At 43.2% G+C, this 18,247-nt stretch overlaps 1 long non-coding RNA gene across 2 annotated transcripts; it reads left to right on the top strand.

Annotated features, from left to right (window-relative positions):
* Nucleotides 1-91: 91 nt before the first annotated feature.
* LOC129037249 (uncharacterized) lies at nt 92-17,477 on the top strand. 2 transcript variants are annotated; one of them, XR_010126385.1, is made up of 5 exons: nt 92-1,130; nt 4,650-4,757; nt 12,240-15,436; nt 16,063-16,115; nt 16,683-17,477. It is a non-coding gene; the product is annotated as an uncharacterized LOC129037249 (long non-coding RNA). The 2 variants fall into 2 exon arrangements; XR_008502759.1 differs by lacking the exon at nt 16,683-17,477 and having other exon boundaries at nt 16,063-16,502.
* The last annotated feature ends 770 nt before the right edge of the window (nt 17,478-18,247 follow it).

The following is an 18,247-nucleotide window of genomic DNA, read 5'->3' as shown; positions in this document are numbered from 1 at the left end:
TAGATGGAAGGAACTCATGCCCCATCAATATTGGCTTTCTATAGGTCCCTCTGATGAGAGAATTTGTGCCTACTTAGAGGCTGAAGAATGTTAGTACCTTGGTTCCAGTGAGTTTCTCTTCTGTAGAGTCACCTCAGAGAAAGAGGAAAACCCAGAGTTGGTTCACAAGCCTACTCTCAGGTGACTTTTAGAAATGCTTATTAAATCCATTCAACCCTTGAGAGAGAAAACATAGAAATTGGGTTCTGGAGTGCTTAAAGGTTCAACACAAGACAAGACAAAGAGACTGTGTGTCAGCATGTGGGAGGCAGAGGTGTTGACTCCTGGATGTTATTCTTGGGCTGTGGAAGAGAGACAGTGCTGGAATTCTTCTGTCATTGTTAATTGAGCCTCTCCGCTTGCAAAGAGAATCTCACCCCACTCCTCTCCTGACTTCCCTCTTCACTTTCCCTTCTGACTAACCCTTACCTGCATTTGAGCCAAGACAGCCGGCCAGGACCTGTGGCCAGGGTTGGGTAGGGAAAGTGGCTGTGTGGCGTGACTCTAGGAAATAGGGTGATGAAGAGGGAGGGATTGTAAGTTTTAGGGGTTTCCCTCAATGTCGTGTTGCAGTGCACTGTGACAAATGAAGAACACTGAACGAGGGAAGCCGTGAAGTTTTGTGCAGAGTTGAAGACAGGAGAGCTGACTTTTAGCCATCACCCTGCCACCGAATAGCTCCATGAGCTTCTCCTCTTTGACCTTTTGTTTCCTGGAGATTGGATGAGCATTTTCTAAGGTTTTTCTCTTGACATTCAATTTAGGCAATTGACGATGCTAGGTAAGCTGATTTTTAGCTCCTCACTTCGTATCGCCTGGTTTTACCCACATCCCGCTATCAAATGGTTCCTGGCCCCATAAAAATAATCAAGAAAGCTATGTTGGTGGCTTTTGCCATAGGAGTCTGATTTTTGATGCCATTATTTTTCATGCATATAAAACTAATATTTTAAGTCTTCTGTGCTTTGTTCTGTTGTTTTGGTCTGGAAGAACGTGCTTCAGAGTTGCACTTAGCCTAGAACATGGCCTGACCTCTATGGTATGAATAAGTGAGCTCCATGAAGACAATAAGATCTCCTGAAATTATACAGGTATGTGCATTCATATACATATATGTGTGCCTATGTATGTGTAGATATATGTGTGTAATATTGTATTTAAATAATCTACTTTTTCAAAAGTTCCCTTAAGCTGCTCCATGTGATTTTATGATAATTTTGTTTGGTTATATTCTATTTATCTTCATTGCTTTCTGGCTTCATTGCCATTCTGTCCATATTGCTGCTCAAAGCAGAATTTTAAGAACACCTCGAGGTGTTTTTAAATTAAGCCAGTAAACAGCTTTAGCCAACACCTCCAGCATGGCACGGTGACAAAAGCCAACACAAACAGGGAGTGGGAGGTTTGCTGACAGCTCTGTGCACTGAGACCTCAGGACTGGTTTGGTGAGGCAGGCTCAAGCAGTGACTCGTGGGGGAGCCAAAGAAGACTCAGTCATGTTGTCTCTTGTATCAGCTCCCTCCACAAGGAATGGAAATCTACAAGAGACTGAGTCCTCCTTTAATCAAAGCAAGAGAAAAAGCACTCAGGACGGGGTGGGATGCAGGTCCTCAGACACTGACTCAGCTCCTCCTGTATAAGGTCTCACTGCTGCAGCAGGGCTGGGTCCACATATCTCCTTCTGTGTTTGGTGTCGCAGAGCCGTACTTAGAACTCCAACATTACCCTGTGTGTTCATGGTGATGACAAGATTCCCAAGCACAGTGACTTAAATAAGAGAACTGTACTTCCCTCTATATAAGCTCGGGTGTACTGTCCAGGGGTGGCTGGTACCCTATGTTGTTGGGGATCCTGCTCATGTAAAGTACCTCACACCAACAAATGCTCTTCAGTTATCATAAGCCTTAAAAACCTAGGAGAGTTTGTGGGAAAACAAAGGAAAGAGAGAAGATAAAAGCATGCATTGCAGAGGGCATTGCCAATGTGCTGTAACACATATGCTAAGGCTCCATAGAGCCTGTGAGCCTGGGCAAGTGACTTAACCTCTCTGTGCCACATCTATAAAATGGTGATAACAAGACCTATCTTGTAGGCTTGTGAGCATCTCACACGTTAACACATGCAAAGTGCTTACAGCAGTGCCCGGACCACATTCAGAACCTAATAGCAGGCCCTGTTGGTGCCCTACCAGTACCTGTGGCTACTTCCCATTTTGTGCACTCCAGATGGCCTGGTACTGTAAGAATTTGTGAGTCTGCCTCTAGGCTCCCCCTGGCCTCCTGAGAGTGTGCTCTGCATGCAGGCCTGGCCATAAGGGCTGAAAAGGCAATCGACAGCAAGCAGCCCTCAACCAGGATGGGATTTGGTGTGTAAATATCTCGGCTTTCTCATCCCTTGGGTGAGACAACTCGGCAGCATGTTCCGAATTGCCACACAGAGGTCTCCAGGGTGACTAAGCCCCAAGTGTCCGCATTCATAACCTGCCCCTGTCATATCCTGTCTTGCTTCCCTGTCGTCCTTGGTTCATTTCTGCACTCTCCTGGTCTTACTGGGATTACTCCCCAAATTAACTCCTTGTGTTCAGGACCAACTTCTGGGAAACTAAGACACTCTTCTCCTTACTACACACTCCTTTCCGAACATATTGGCCTTAGTGTGCATTCTGAATGATCCTGCCAGAACCTCACTCTTCCCTTTTCATGCACCTCCTCCTCCTGATATTCCTCTTCTCACTTTTGCAATCACATATGCACCAGGAGTCAGATGCAGACTCCTGTGCCCTTCATAAACCAATCTTCCAAGCATACATGCACACCGATACATACAGAGAAACCCATGGAATCCAGGCCCAAAGGAAATAGAATGTGTAGCAAAGAATATATATTGTCTCTGGGCTTGCTCTCTTGCCTAACTTCCTTCAGGCTTGTTCTCATTTCCCCTGGGGCCTGCACATATGGTGTATTGCTTAGATTTGTGCCTGGGTTCAGACTGCACATTAAATCAGAGACATGGGGTAGAATCAGGTCCACAGCTCTATATCCTGTTGTGATGGATAAGCGTTCTCTTTCCATTTCCTCCCCTGGGCAGGGAGAGGATGGAAGTGTTTTGCATGAAGACAGGAAATATCTTCAGTACGGCTTTGTGAACTAGATGGAATTATCCTAAAAGAGCAGGTCCACTGGGTGAGGAGAGATGTGTGGGCTGAGTTTTCAACTGAATGATTAAACAATAGTGCTTGCTGTGGTCACACCCTGCTATTTTACACAATGGAAAAAAACAACTTGACAAAATAAAATCCATGTCGTCGTCTTTAAAATGTGCTATCATTTCCTTGTTATAGCTATGCAAGGTTCAGTACCAAGAAGCAGATAGTTCTTCCTTTGCCAATATGGGAAACATATTGCAAACATATTGGGCTTCCAATATGTTTGAATTTCAATCATGACTGTTTAGTCAGTTTAGTTAAATAGATGCAGTCCCCACAAGGGCAAGGTTCAGATTTCATTCACCATGGTCTATGAACTGTCAGTTCCTGCATGAAGCACAGACTTCGCTGCTAGCTCTTCAGGACACACATCACTTTTGTAAATATGAACACTATGATCAGTCAGTGGCCAATCACATCACTTCTTTCAAAGTCTGCCAGTGATGGTCACCACACCCTGATATTGGTTCACACACAGACAGCAAAGCATGTCGCTGTGCTTCCTTGTCTTCCAGTGATGACCCATGTGATATCTTACACAAATGGACATCAATGGAGGGAAGTGGCCAGCAAAAATGAAAGTGAAGCAAAGAAATGAAAAATGAGAACGCAGGGAGTGAGATTCAAATCCAACATAAATGGAAGTGAGAAGATATAGCTGAGATTGGGATGTCAACACTCAGGCATCCTAGACTCTACATAGGCAGCCAGAGGAACTTCGCGAAGGTGACCTTATTGACATAAATGAGGAAAGTGAGGACAAGGAGCAAGATATCCCAGAGGAAGTGATGCCAGCAAAAAAAAAAAAAAATTTAAATTTAAATTTAAAAAATCACATTAAAGGAACTCTCAGAGTTAATTCATGAATTAAAAGTGAAAAAGATTAAATGTTGGGTGCTCACTCAAATTTAGAAAGGAGAGTAACAATTTACCAGGGCATAGAAAATATATTTTTCTATACTGTAAGTTGTATGACAAAAAGGTAACACTGTGTATTATTTATATTTTTTATTTTCTGTATGTTATGATGTTTCAATATCTTAAAAACCTGTCTAACTGCCTCTCCCAGGGCTGGCCAATCCTTAGAGACAGCAAAGGGCTCAGCTGGGAGTGTGCCTTTGATACGCAAACTGCCCAACCCAGAGCCATCTCTCCTCTATGTGGCCCCTGCACCTCTGCCTTAGTCAACCAAAGGCCAGGAACCAGGCAACTAAAGACCACCCCTATAGTCAAGTGCCTGCTGAAGTGATTCAAACTAGCCAGTCCTAAACTGCCGTTGCCCTGCTGGGAAACCCTAATAAAGGCTGTAGCCTCGGCTTTCCCTGTACCCCTGCTTTCTGCCTCCTGACCACCCTGAGGCTACCCCACGTGGCCCTGCCTGGTGTGGTTTGTCTCCTGTCTCTAGGACCTGTGAGTATTGTTTTCCTGAGCTTCTCCTCTGTCTCCTCTTGTGGCTGCACTTGACTGAGCATTTCATGAAAGAATACAGAATGCACTGCTCAAACTACTCTTGGTAAGTTTTTTACAAAGAAATAGCACAATTCTCAACATTTCTAATCTGTAAAATTAGTGTGCTAAATAAATATTTGTTTTACCATTTTTTTCATTTCCTTATACATTTATAACTGATAGAGAGTTTTTAATGTTTTGACAAATATTTCTAAAGGTTATGGGACCATTGTGATTATTTCTTTGTGAGGTTTCTGCATGGTCTTTTGGTGTTTGTTGTTGTTGTTGTTGTTTTTGACAAGGTCTCACTCTGTCGCTCAGGCTGGAGTGCAGTGTTGCCATCATAGCTCACTGCAGCCTTGACATGTTGGGCTCAAGCAATCCTCTCACCTCGGCATCCTGAGTAGCTAGGACTACAGGTGAATGCCACCATGCTCAGCTAATTTTTGTATTTTTTGTAGAGACGGGCTTTCACCATCTTGCTCAGGCTGGTCTCTAACTGCTGGGATTACAGGTGTGAGCCACCATACCCAGCCTGCAAGGTCATTCTTACAATCCTGCACTAAGGTGCAAAGCAAACACTGTCTGTACTTGAGCTTTTATCTTATTTATTAGGATAGTGAAACCTGTGGGCTCTGGAGCCTGAGTGCCTGAGTTCAGATCCTGACTCCAGTACTAAACTGCTTGATCTCTGCTCTAAACCAACCCAGCTGAGGCTCAGTTTTCTTATCTGGAAAAAGGAAATAACAATATCATATAGAGTTCTTGAGGTGATGGATTAGAAGGCCTCTAAAAATGTGCCTGACATTCAATAAACATTTGATAAATAAGCTCCATGAAAGTGGAGACCCCGTCCCATATCTTCATTGTAATATCCCCAGCATTTAGAACAAAGACTGGCACAGGTAATCATTGCCCAACACATATGTGGTACATAAGAGATTAAATAGTCATATTTAATAGTCAACAAATATTAGTGACTTGACTCTCTTCCCCTTTTTTCACTTTCTGAGTGCTCTATACCTTCAGAGAGTTTGAGGAAATCATGGGGCTCAGTTTTACTGAGAGGCCAGTATGTCACGAGTGGCTCCTATATTGGTTCCTCTACAGTCATTTCTGCCTTATTTCTCCCGGCCCATCCTGCCCATTTGATTTAGGTGGCTGGGTCCCTCAGCAAGGTTAACATTGTTCATATAAATAATGAACTCATACAAATCTATGGAGAAAAAAAAAAAACGAGACCCCAAAAATGGGGGAAAAAAGAGTAATTAATTTGTAATTAAACTTAAATATTTGGAGTCATCCTCACTAGCAACCAAGGAAATGTAAATCAGAACAAAGGAGATGCTCTTTTTGCAATCACATTTGCACAGACTTCTGGAATGATAGAAACAGAGACTAGTGAGAGTGAGGTGAGAAGATCCTCCCCCGACTGCTGATGATCATGAGAATCGGCAGAATCTCTCTATAAAGCAGTTTGGCCCCAAAAATCATGGGCCTTTAGACTCTTCATTCCCTTTGATCCAGAAATGTTACTTCAGGAAACTGATCCTCAGGATTCAATGTGGATGAAGCTTTATGCATAAAGATTTTATTATTTTTTTTCTTTTTTGAGACAGTTTCGCTGTTATTGCCCAGGCTGGAGTACATGGCTCCATCTCAGCTCACCGCAACCTCTGCCTCCCAGGTTCAAGCAATTCTCCTGCCTCAGCCTCCTGAGTAGCTGGGATTATAGGTGTGCGCCACCACACCTGGCTAATTTTTGTATTTTTAGTAGAGACACGGTTTCACCATGTTGTTCAGGCTGGTCTCAAACCCCTGACCTCAGGTGATCCATCTGCCTCAGCCTCCCAAAGTGCTGGGATTACAGGTGTGAGCTACCACACCCAACCACGCATAAAGATTTTCATCACAATGTTATCTGTAAGAGTAAAGATAGGAAACTACCTATATGTCTGGTAATAGGAATTATTTACATGGAAAATGGTATATGCACTTTTTATTAGGCAATGTAAGTCTATAAAGAGACAAATGTTTATAATAGAACATAATGTATAATAAATATTTTTAATCATATGTAAAATCCAAACACCTGATGCCTTAATGCCATTCACTCCAAAATGTGAATAACTACCATTTGTGGTGGGTCCACCGTATTCTGGGGACATTGTGTATTTTATTCCCAATTCCCACAACAATTTTGCATGGTAGATATTATTATACCCATTTTATTGATGAGAAAATGAGGTTCAGAGGGCCAGGTAAATTTCCTGAAGCATCCCTTTAGTTACATAGCTCTGACAGTTAAACCCACACTTTCCTGCCAAATTATGTCGTTATCTTTGTTTGGTTGAGTCTTTTTCTTTTATAAGTTATGAAACAATGAGTGATTTTCTAAATTTTTGTAAGTTTTTGTCTTTTGAAAAGATGTAGTAGCATAGAATAATAACCATAAACATGGCTAACAAGAAGGCATTGCAACCTTACTAAATCATTTAATCACTTTGAGCTTCACATGCTTTCAAATAAATAGTACTTCTCTCTACCCATTGACAAGGCTATATGTCAAAATTATAATGAGATAGTGAATAACATGTATCAAAACTCTTTCAAGTTAAAAAAAGGAAAGGTGCCCAACTTTTAACTGTTCTTTCCTAAGTTGAAAAATTTACTTACTTCAGTTATTTATAAATTTTCCTATTGCTATAATTATTATGAGTTAAAACCCTTCAATAAACTGAGTACTTTATCAGTCACAGATGTTAATATCTCTCTCAGTTAAGAAACGGGGAGCAAAAGTTGTTGATTTACATGGTTGAGATGGAAAACTTAGCATACATCCAGCGTTCTTTGGGAAAGGAAGTGGAAGGCTCCCATATCAGATGTTTTGGAAAGAAGATAACAGTGGAATGGGCTGGAAGTTGTAAATGGGAGCTTTCCAAAAACAATTTCATTGGTTCCTGTTGAATATTCATAAAGTTGAAACTTTCTGTCTCTAATTGTCCACACTCTGAGTCTAATATGTTGCAGTCAGTGGTTATCTAGTTGCTTTCCCGAGAGTTCAGTGGTGATGTTTTCACTGCACTTGGCATTGTGTGTGTGTGTGTGTGTGTGTGTGTGTGTGTGTGTGTGTGTGTGTGTGTAGAGCATCGTCAGATCCTGGGCATTTATGGAGCATTGCCTTCAGGGGCTGTGTACTCTGGACTCTGTCCAGGATGCCAAGCTCGTCCTAGATGACTCCCCCTGACAAAAGAACCAGGCTCGGCTCATCCACAAAGATTGTTCAGATCATTATGCACCTCACCAGCTTATGTGGCAGGTTTTGACCTGGGGACAATCTGGAAGCCCCCCAAAAACTTAGGAGACGTGAACATCTTGTTCTTTCTGCACCAAGGGGAAGGTTTGTAAGCAGCTTCTAAAGAAGCAAGGAGAAATGTATGACTGGGGCCGCTGTATCTCGAAGTTCCCACAAAGTTCGATAAGTTATTTGCTCCTTCTTGCAACCTGTGCAGCCGCAATTTTAATTAGCTGCAGAACTGCCTGCCACCCGGATAATTTAAAGGAAGGCAACTTCAGCCATCCCAGGGAACTTTCTAACAAGAAGGGTTTTTTTCTTCTTTAGGAGAGCGAGAGAATATGGCAACAAGCCAAAATATCAAATATATAGTTGGCTCTATTTACATGATAGACTTTGATCGTGCCTTATTTAACCAACAGTCGTTATCTCCCCAACACTTGGTTTGCAGAACTCTGAAGCAAGGGTGCTTAAGGAGGGCCTCCTGGATACTCATTTCAGGGCCCTTTCTCCCTCAGCTGTAAAAATATTCATTGTGATGTGAGTTCCACCAACATCTTTCAGCCCAGGAGGAAGTTTAGTTTGGCTGATTTAAACCTAAAATGAGGGGAAAAAAAACCCCACATTTTTTCTTGTTCTTCTCCTGGGTTAGGCTGTAGTTTTGAATTCGTTGTTATAATTACCTGTACTTATTTATACGTGGAAAATGTAATCTTGCGCATTGACCGCAACCTTTGGCAGACTCTAATAAGATCCCAGATGATCTAGAAGATTATTGTAAATTACTTCCATGCCTGCATTATTTATTTTCTAATTGGATTCTTTCCCGATTTATAACATTTGTTTTTATATGCAAGAATATGGCCAAGTGACAGGTTTAAAACCTTGCTTAAAAAGACAATTTTTGGAGAAGCTTAGAAAAACAATATCCAACAACAAAAGGAATGATCATGTTCAAGAATGGCAAAGGTTTGCAAACTTTTTCTTATAGGGCCAAATAGAGGAATTTTAGGCTTAAGGGCCATTTGGCCTCCATCACTACTCCGTGTTGCTATTGTAATGGAAAAGCAGCCAAAGACAGTACTTGAAAGAAAGGATGAGGTCGTGTTCCAATAAAACTTTACTTAACAAAAACAGACAGCTGTTCATAGGCCTATAATTTGCCAACTCCTGAATTATGGTATAATCCATTTGAGGCATGCACCTGGTATATTGCTTTTAGCTGAAAGTAAAGGAAAAGATAGCCTAAAATTTGAAGTTATCTCAGATATGAAGAAGTACCGTGATAGGGAAGTTCCAGGACGGGTTTATTAAAGCAGTTAAATGATGTCTACAGGCCCAAGAGAACCCCCACCCCCACTCCAAGGGCACATTTAATTTCATAAACTTGGACAGATAATCTTTCCCCAGAGTCTTGCTGGCATTCACCATGGTAGATGTAAGCATGGCAAGGGTTTTTTCCTTTGCATATGTGGACTGTCATTGGCTGGAATTCATGAGGTTCTGCAGAGGTCTGTGGTGGGGAGGGGTCACATGCTACTTCTTTCTCCACTGAGATCTGAAGTGTGTTCTGAACTCTGAGCCATAGCTAACCCCATCCCTGGCATATAGTAAGTTCTTCATAAACAATTGCTGGATAAATGAAAGAAATAATGGAAGGACTGACTGGTGGAAAGATTGAAGTACAGAAAGAGGGAAGAAAGGAAGGAAGGAAGGAAGGAGGGAGGGAGGGAAAGAGGAAAGGAGGGAAAGAGGGAAAGAAGGAAGGAAGGAAGGTGGGAGGGAGGGAAAGAAGGAAGGAAGGAAGGAAAGAAGGCAGGTAGGCAGGCAGGCTAAGTGTAGATCGGACAACAGTTCCTGATGTGGGGACGTGTTTAATAGAAGCAGGTAGGCTTGGAGTTCTAATACCTAACCTGTGTCTTTTATATAATATCTACATGTCTAATATGTATTAGATGTTCTAAAAAGTAAATTAAATATTCAGTGTGGTTCCTACCCTGGAGGATGTTTTCAGTAGTTCCTCCCAGGTGCAAAGGGAGGAGGCCTGTCTGAAACTCTGAGAAAAGGGCTTTGTGAATTGCAAAGCAGAAAACAAATGGTGATTAACTAAGGCTCCACAAGCAAGGGCAGGTCTCCGGAGAGCAGTCTCAAGAGATAACTCTTCTGCCTTCTTTTTGTCACTTGAATCCTCAAAATTGTCCCTCGCTTAGACCAAATCAACCTCAAACAGTCTATGATTAAAATTTCCACTCTGAGAGTCTGAGCAACGTAGGAATTGTAGGAACTGGACCATCTGGAGATAATTTATAAATAACACTCGCCTTTCAAATGGGCTCTGTCTTCCCAAAGAGTCCTCTGTCCTGTTAGTAGGAGCTCTGCCAAGGCACAAACCACTAAATTGGGCCAGGGACACTGAAGTTGCTGGCGGGAGCTTCTTATCTCTGATTCTTCTAAGAATTTGGGACGCTTCACTGAAACATTTGTTTTTCCTCATGTAAAATGTAAGCTGAAAGTTATTGGCTATCTTTAGGTTGGGAAAAGCTTTCAGGATTTTACTGCATGGGACTCACTCAGCTTTTGCTTTGTCTACTGCTAAAATAATTGAAACATGAATCAAATACTAAATATAACCCAAAATATCCTGGATACGTAGTAAGCTTTGAGAGCATTAAAACATGACTAAGCCCTTTGCTCCTTTTTCAGTGAACCTGTTGACATGAAAGGGAGCCGCTAATACCATCTTTTCCTCTCCTCTCCTCCAGGTTAGTCCTAAGCAACACAACCTTAGCCACTGTGGAGCTAGTGCCAGCTGTGTGAAGCTGTACAGTGGTGCAGTGTATCACAGGGCAAAGAGCACTGTGGAGCCAAGGCAGACAAAACTGCGCAGAGCTCCCAGGCCTGGGTGATGATCCCTGTTCCCAGACGTCTGTGGTTGCCATATTGATGTTCTCTCATTGTTTCTGCTGAGCTGGAATGATCGAAATAATTCTGGGACTATGACAAGTCTCACCAGACCTCGTTATGGATCAGGGAGAGGTGAACTTTAAAAATAATTAAGTTCAAAGGAGAGCCGTGCCACCTGTGATCAGTTTCATTAGCAGAATCCCACCAGCCTTGCTCCCCATATCCAAAATGCACTCACCTCCCACAAGGCCATTCCCTGCTCTTGGTTGGAGCCTCTGAGTTCAGACACATGCCTGGAGTTAGTTTCTCTGGACTGGGGAGCTTTCCCATTGCTTCCCAAGGACCTCCTAATGGCAAGTGATAAAACTGATTGGCAGGTGCATGAGAGAGTCATAGTCAACTCATGGCATGAGAAACAGAAAGTTGATAAAGCAGAGCTTTTCTAGAAGTTGAGCTGAAAACTTTTTATTTGGGAAATATACAGTGTAGCAGAGAGCTATGCTATTTAAAATGTAATGGGAGGTCGAGGTAGGCATATCACTTGAAGTCAAGAGTTCGAGACCAGCCTGGCCAACATGGTGAAACCACATCTCTACTAAAAAATATATACAAAAATTAGCTGGGCATGGTGGCAGGCACCTGTAGTCCCAGCTACTCAGGAGGCTGAGGCAGGAGAAACGCTTGAACCCAGGAGGTGGAGGCTGCAGTGAGCTGAGATCATGCCACTGCACTCCAGCCTAGGTGACAGAGTAAGACTCCGTCTCAAACAAAACAAAACAAAACAAAACAAAACAAAAATGTAATGGGCAGGCTATCTGCCTGGAGACAAAGTACATGCCCACTTCTGAGAATGTTATTTGTCCTGGAAAGGTAGTTTCATACTGGGATTCTTCTTCCCTGTTTCTTCCTGGGTCCCACAAGGTTGATCTTCCTCCATACCTTTCTTTTGTTCCCTAACATTTTACAGCATTGGTTTTCTAACAAAAGGAAGGAAAGTTCCTAGGGAGGTATATCAACATTTCTAAAAGGAAATGTATGTATACTTTGAAAATACACACTTCACATTATAATAGAATTTCATAATTTAGAAATCAAAAGTACATCGCTCTAATTATATTTCTCTTGATGAAAGTAAAATTTGACAAATTATCTCTGCTGACAAGAATCTGCATCGGTGAATCTGCAAAGAGGGCACTAGTCAGGGGTGGGGCCTCATCTTCCTAGATGGCTCAGGTCTAGAGCCTGTTGGCTGGTTAGACATAACATTTTCATGTTTATCAAATAAGAAAATAATTTTTAAGGACCATCTGGGCACAGGTAACAGGAGATGCTTTTTCTCTCCTGAAGGGTCATCTTCAGGAGACAGAGCTGAGACAGGAGTCCTCCTGGCAAGGTAGGAGCAGCACACTAGGGCTTTATGGTCCAGGATGCTTAAGAGAAAGAGAAATGTATGTGAAGACAGCCTGGCATCCACTACACAGGCCCTGCCTTCACTGTGTGGATGTAGTTGCCCTGAGAGTGGACAGAGAAAGAAGAATGAGGGCAGTGAGTAAGCGAAGGGTCTCAGAATGGGGATCTCAGGACCTTCAGGGCTGACAGCCATGTGGCTGCCTCAGGACACAGTCATGCAGCACGTGGTGTCTGAGGGGTAGACAGTGGTTACTTCCTAATCTCCCACAGATGGTGCCCTGGGCAGGGGTGGGGGTGAGGACCCACCCAAGCAGGCAACTAGAAGAATTTGATCCTGGAACTCTTAGCAGGGAGGCAGTTCTGTGTAGGCAACTTCATGGCATCACCTCTGCAGGGCCTTGTGACCCTACCCAGGGGTATTAGTCCCACATTCTTCAAGAGCAATGGCTGGAGAATGGCAAGAGTTGAATGGGAGTGGGGACACAGAGACATTGTTAGGAATATAGCAAGACAGATCTAATGCGTGAGTCTTACAGTGAAAAGAAAAGAAAGCCCAGTGAGCAGTGCCAAATGCCACAGAATCAAGTGCCTCCCTGCTGAAGATGGGACAAGTGAGGACAACCAGGGCGCTATTTTGGTGGAGGAGCTGGAAGGACCCTGAGTTGGTGAAAGAATGTGACCTTAGCAGAGGCCCATCATGTTAGGAAGGAATTGCCAGCCAAACTGGGGCACCAAGCTGCAGAACAGCAGGATGGGCACAGCTGGCACAAAGCCCATCCCAAGGCACTGAGAGAGAGAAGGAGGGACTTGGGGCATTGCAATCCAGTGAGTTTCCACTAGGGAACTCAGCACTTAAGACTCCTAGAGTATGATCTCTCATGCTGATGGACAGGAAGCCTGGAGATGGGGCTAAGTATGTGGAATGGGGACAGAAACCTCAAGGGTTCCCGAGACACTGGGACAGGCCGGACAAGGAAAATGCTCCCTACTTGTAGGTACAACAAGAAGCACATTCTTCCAAAGATTTAGGGTGTTGTGAAGGTGGCAGAGGGCAAGAAGAATACTCCATTTTAAAGAACACTCAGCCATATATTAGCAGAATTGCAAATCAATCTTTTGGAAACAGCATCCCACCTTCCTCGGACATTGATATTTAAGGCAGGGACTGCTATGACATTAGCCAGACTGTCCACACACCAAACCAGGCTGTCCCCGAGGCTCTGATTCACAGCGATTTACCAACATCCTGAATGTGTTATCTGAAACAGCGATCAGGAGAGAAGACTACACGAAAATCTAGACAGGTCGCACCTTCTTCAACATTTTGAATTGCAAAGTAAGAGGTGACATCAGCCCAGGGAGGTGTTGTGACCGTGGGAGGAGAAAGAATGAGCAATAATCTCTGGCACACTTCTGGGCAAAACGCTAAGCAGCACAAAAAGTGCGGGAGCATAGGACACATGCAGAAGAGAAGCTATGGTGCAGAAATGGCATTTCACTGGGAATTGGGATAAATAGGATCTTTCTTCACTCTGACTAGCTTGGTACATTTGGGAAAGTGATTTAATGTCCCTGAGACCTGGCTTCTTCCCTTGTAGAACATGAGAGTTGATGCAGGTGTTCCTTGGGATCCTCCTCATCCTAGTATTCTGTGAACCTGAGGGTCTGGGTAGTTCACAGACTGGGACACCCTCTCCCAGATTTTCCAGAGCAAATAATACTCCCCTGATGCAGCTTCAGCCAATAGCATGATCCTTCCTATCTCAGGGAATGTTTCCAATCAGAAAACATACAGGGTGGATCCATCAGTGAGAGATCTTGCCAAGTGGTGTTAAGACTTCCCCATGGCCCTATGTTTACCATGCATTCGATTCTCGGCGTGGTCCGGGCCTTTCTCACCTCATCCATTTCACCTACCAAGAAAGGAAATGACATTCATCTGGGCTGGGGCACTATTGCATAACAAAACAAGCCAACCTGTAATTAAGGAGAACTGAACACTGATGCTGAGCCCAGCATCTTGGGGAAAGACTGCTGAGAGTTTCGCTTGGCTTTGGAATTCAGTTATCAGATAACGTGCGCTGGATTGACCTAAACTGCAACATGGCCCTTGTAATTATACCGTGCTTTTGCTTTGGAGCCTGAGGGAAATGTAGAAGGCGCTGGAGTCTGAGCTCTGGGTCACCTGAACGTCCTGTGATTATGCCTGGTCTCACATTCAAAAGGAGAGACGGGAGTGTTTGTATTTTACCCACAGCAGCGGACTCAGCTCTAGGGTATGTGGGGTGCATGTGTCTTCTGTCTCTCCTGGAACCAGTATCTGTTCATTCGTTCACTGAGTACCTACTGTGATCAAGGCACTGGATGGGGCACTATGACAATTTCTCTTTTGGTATTTTTTCAAGATTTGTTTACTTGATCTTCTAGCCCAGGGGTCAGCAAACCACAGGCCATGGGCTAGATCCAGGCCTTTGCCTGTTTCTGTGCAGCCTCAATAGTTAAGAACTTTTACATTTTTAAATGATTAAGAAGGAAATCAAAAGAAGAACACTATTTTGTTACACAAGAACATTGTATTCAATTTGAATTTTGGTGTCAATAAATAAAGCTGTATTAGAACCCAGCTGTGGTGGGCAGAATTCTAAAATGTCTCCCAGGGATGCTCATCCTTGTATAATCGCCTCCCTTTGAGTGTGAGTGAAACCTGTGAATGTACTGAAGTATCACTCCTGTGATTTACGTTACATTTTATTGCAAAGGGGATTCTTGCAGATGTCATTAAGATTACTAATCAGTTGATTTGGGGCTCTTCAAAAGGGAAATTACCCAGGCGCGCCTAACCTAATCATATGAGCCATTTACAACAGGGTTCTCTCTTGCTGGTAGCAGAAGAGAAGTTAAAGAAACATGCTACAGCTGACCAGGAAGAGAGCAAACATCTGTACTATGAACTGCCCACAGGAGCCCTGAGTGTGGCCCTGATGACAAGCAGCAGGGAAACCAGGACTTCAGTCCTACAACCCCAAGGAGATGGATTCTTCCAACAACCTGAATGAGCTTGGAAGCCCCCAGATAAGAGCCCAGCCAGCCAATACTTTCATGTCAGCAGCGCGAAACCTAAGTGAAGAGCTCAGGTAAGTCCACCCAGACTTCTGACCTATGGAACTAGAAATAATAAGTGGGTGTTGTTTTAATTGACTGAGTGTGGGGTAATCTGTTCTGCAGCAGTGTACTGACAATATGGCATAAATGCACATGCATGTGCACATGATCTGTGGCTGCTTTCACGCTACACCAGAGTTGGGTCATTGCAGTGGAGACCTCATAGCCCACGAGCCTAAAATATTTACTACCGAGTCTTTGACAGAAAAGGTTTGCCAAACTTGTTCTCTAACCATAGAAGTAATCTCATATCAGATGTATTTTGTGAAGGTTTTGTGCCTTACCCAAGGCTTGCAAGAAACAGGACTTACACCCAGGCACACTCAGCAAACATTGCTTCTGTCAAGCTGAATTAGCTCCAAAAAATTAGTAGGCACCAGGCTGCCTGCAGACCTACTCTCCATTCCAATTTTTAAAATGTTAGGGGGAGAAAGAGTGTGTGTGTGTATTTATATTGTTGAGCAGGGAAAAAAATATCAGAGGAATATGTACCATACGTATTTTAGAGGTTGTCATTTTCTATATTATGAATTTCAATAATAGTTGAATTTTATGTCATGAATTTGTGTTAGTAATTATTACCTTATTATTTTTAAAGGCTATTCTGTGCTCCATGTGTGCTCCTTGGTGCAGTGGCCTAGAGAAGAGAAGGTATGAAAATTGTTGCTTTGCAATCAGAATTTGAACTCACCCCTCTGTCTTCTTGACTTCTCCTGCCTTCCAGATGCATGCCCCTTCTGCTTTCACAGTGAGATGTGTCAAGATAATCCAATTCTTCATTCACTAATGGTGGTTATCTAGGAGAATAATTTTCAATCACTTTGGAATTAGAATGCCCTTTCTCTCTCTGCCATACACACACACACACACACACACACATACATACATACATACATACATACATACATACATACAAATTAAAAGATTTGGAGAGGCTGAGGCAGGAGGATCACTTGGACCAGGAGTTCAAGGCTGCAGTGAACTATGATCACATCACTGCACTCCAGTCTGGACAACAGAGCAAGACCCCATTTCTACAAAAATAAAACAATTCAAATGAAATATCTGGCATGGCGTGTATACAGCTTTAAATTGGGTTAAAGTCCACATGACTCTAAAGACTGGAAGAAGGAGCCGAAGAGGGTTTATTGGGGCTAGTCTAACAAATAGCCACAAACTGGGTGACCTAAAATACAACAAAAATTAATTCTCTCACAGTTTTGGAGGCCAGAAGCCTGAAATCAAGGTGCTGGCAGAGTCAGTTCCTTCTGGAGGCTCTGAGGGAGAACCCATTCCACACTCTCCTGGCTTCAGGTGGCTGCTGGCAACCCTTGACGTTCGTTGGCTTACAGCTGAATCACTCCAGTCCCTGCCAGTGTCTTCACCTGGTCTTCCCCGTCTGTATGTCTGTGTCTTAGATCTCCCGCTGCCATTCTCTTTTCAGGACTGCTGTCATTAGATTTAAGCCTATCCTAAATCCAGATGATCTCATCCCAAGATCATTCCTTCATTACACCTGCAAAGACCCATTTGCTACATAAGGTCACAGTCAGAGGTACTGGGGTTGACGGCTTGGACATATCTTTTTGGAGGCCACAATTCAGTTCACTACAGCAGGCATTTAGTATGTTCCTGGAGCTGATAGGGAAAACTTTCTCAATCTCCTAAACAGCAATTGAAATCAACAAATCTGTTCTATATTATACTGCAAGTTTTTTTTTTTTTCTCATGGGGCTTTATAGATACTTACATCCCCTCACACACCCCCAAACCCCCATGATCTTGTGATTATAGATTAGACAATTACTCAGTGGCAAGGGAGATACTGAAATCTTCATCACTCACCTAGATGGGTGCCCCTGCCTTGTCTTGCTCTTTTTACCCATCTGAACAAAACCCAAAGTAAGGCAACATTTAGGAGATACATCAAAAGTCAGGGTACTAATCCACAAGTTTTAAGTCCAGGATTGAATCCCACTGAGACTTTCTGTGAGTGGGAAATTCTTTGTGCTTTCCAGCAGAATAGTATGGATCTCTCTGGAAATAAGTCCATGCCACTTATTGTCCATTTGGCCTTGGGAAAATCCGATGCTGTGATCTGATTTCTCTCCCTGTAAAGAAGACGTAACGATGCCTTGCTACCTTACCAGGGTGTTGTGTGAATTTGCTGACACCCATAAAGCTCCCTGAAAATGAAGAAGCTTACATAAGTCCCTGGTATTATTCACACAGCAAACGTTTTCCCCTGAGAATAAAGTAATAAATGGTACCATTGTGCAGCTGGTGGAACGTGTTCAAAAGTTTCCGTTCACAACTAGTAGATCAAGTTGTGCGTGGCTGTATGAACTTTCTGTGCTCATGCCAAGCTGCATCCAAAACAGCCAGCACGACAGGCTATCTCGGAATGAAAAGCTGTACTGTAAGAGACGGCCAGATCATGGCATCGTATCACACAGGACAATCACGTGTAGCCAGAGACTACATAGGCACTTTTCCTCACAGCAGGAAAGGAACAATGGCAGAAACATTGGCCATATGGATTTCTAACATGGCAGCCTTTGAGAAGCAACTACCTTCTTCCAGCACATTGACACACTTCCCAAGGCTAAAGATGCTCATGATTGTAAAGAATTATAGCTTTCTCTCTGCGTTCATGGGCCAGGAGAAAGCAGAGTTCTAAATCAGATAGAGTGTTCAGGTGAAGGATCTATTCTCTTTAAATACAATTCATCTGGGTGGGAGTGCGTGGGAATAGTTTGGACAGAATGCTACTGGCTGGCATA

The sequence above is a fragment of the Pongo pygmaeus genome, chromosome 4, assembly GCF_028885625.2.
Source record: "Pongo pygmaeus isolate AG05252 chromosome 4, NHGRI_mPonPyg2-v2.0_pri, whole genome shotgun sequence".
NCBI lineage: Eukaryota > Metazoa > Chordata > Mammalia > Primates > Hominidae > Pongo > Pongo pygmaeus.
Note: the sequence above shows the minus strand (reverse complement) of the source record. Positions and strands in the feature narration are given on the sequence as shown.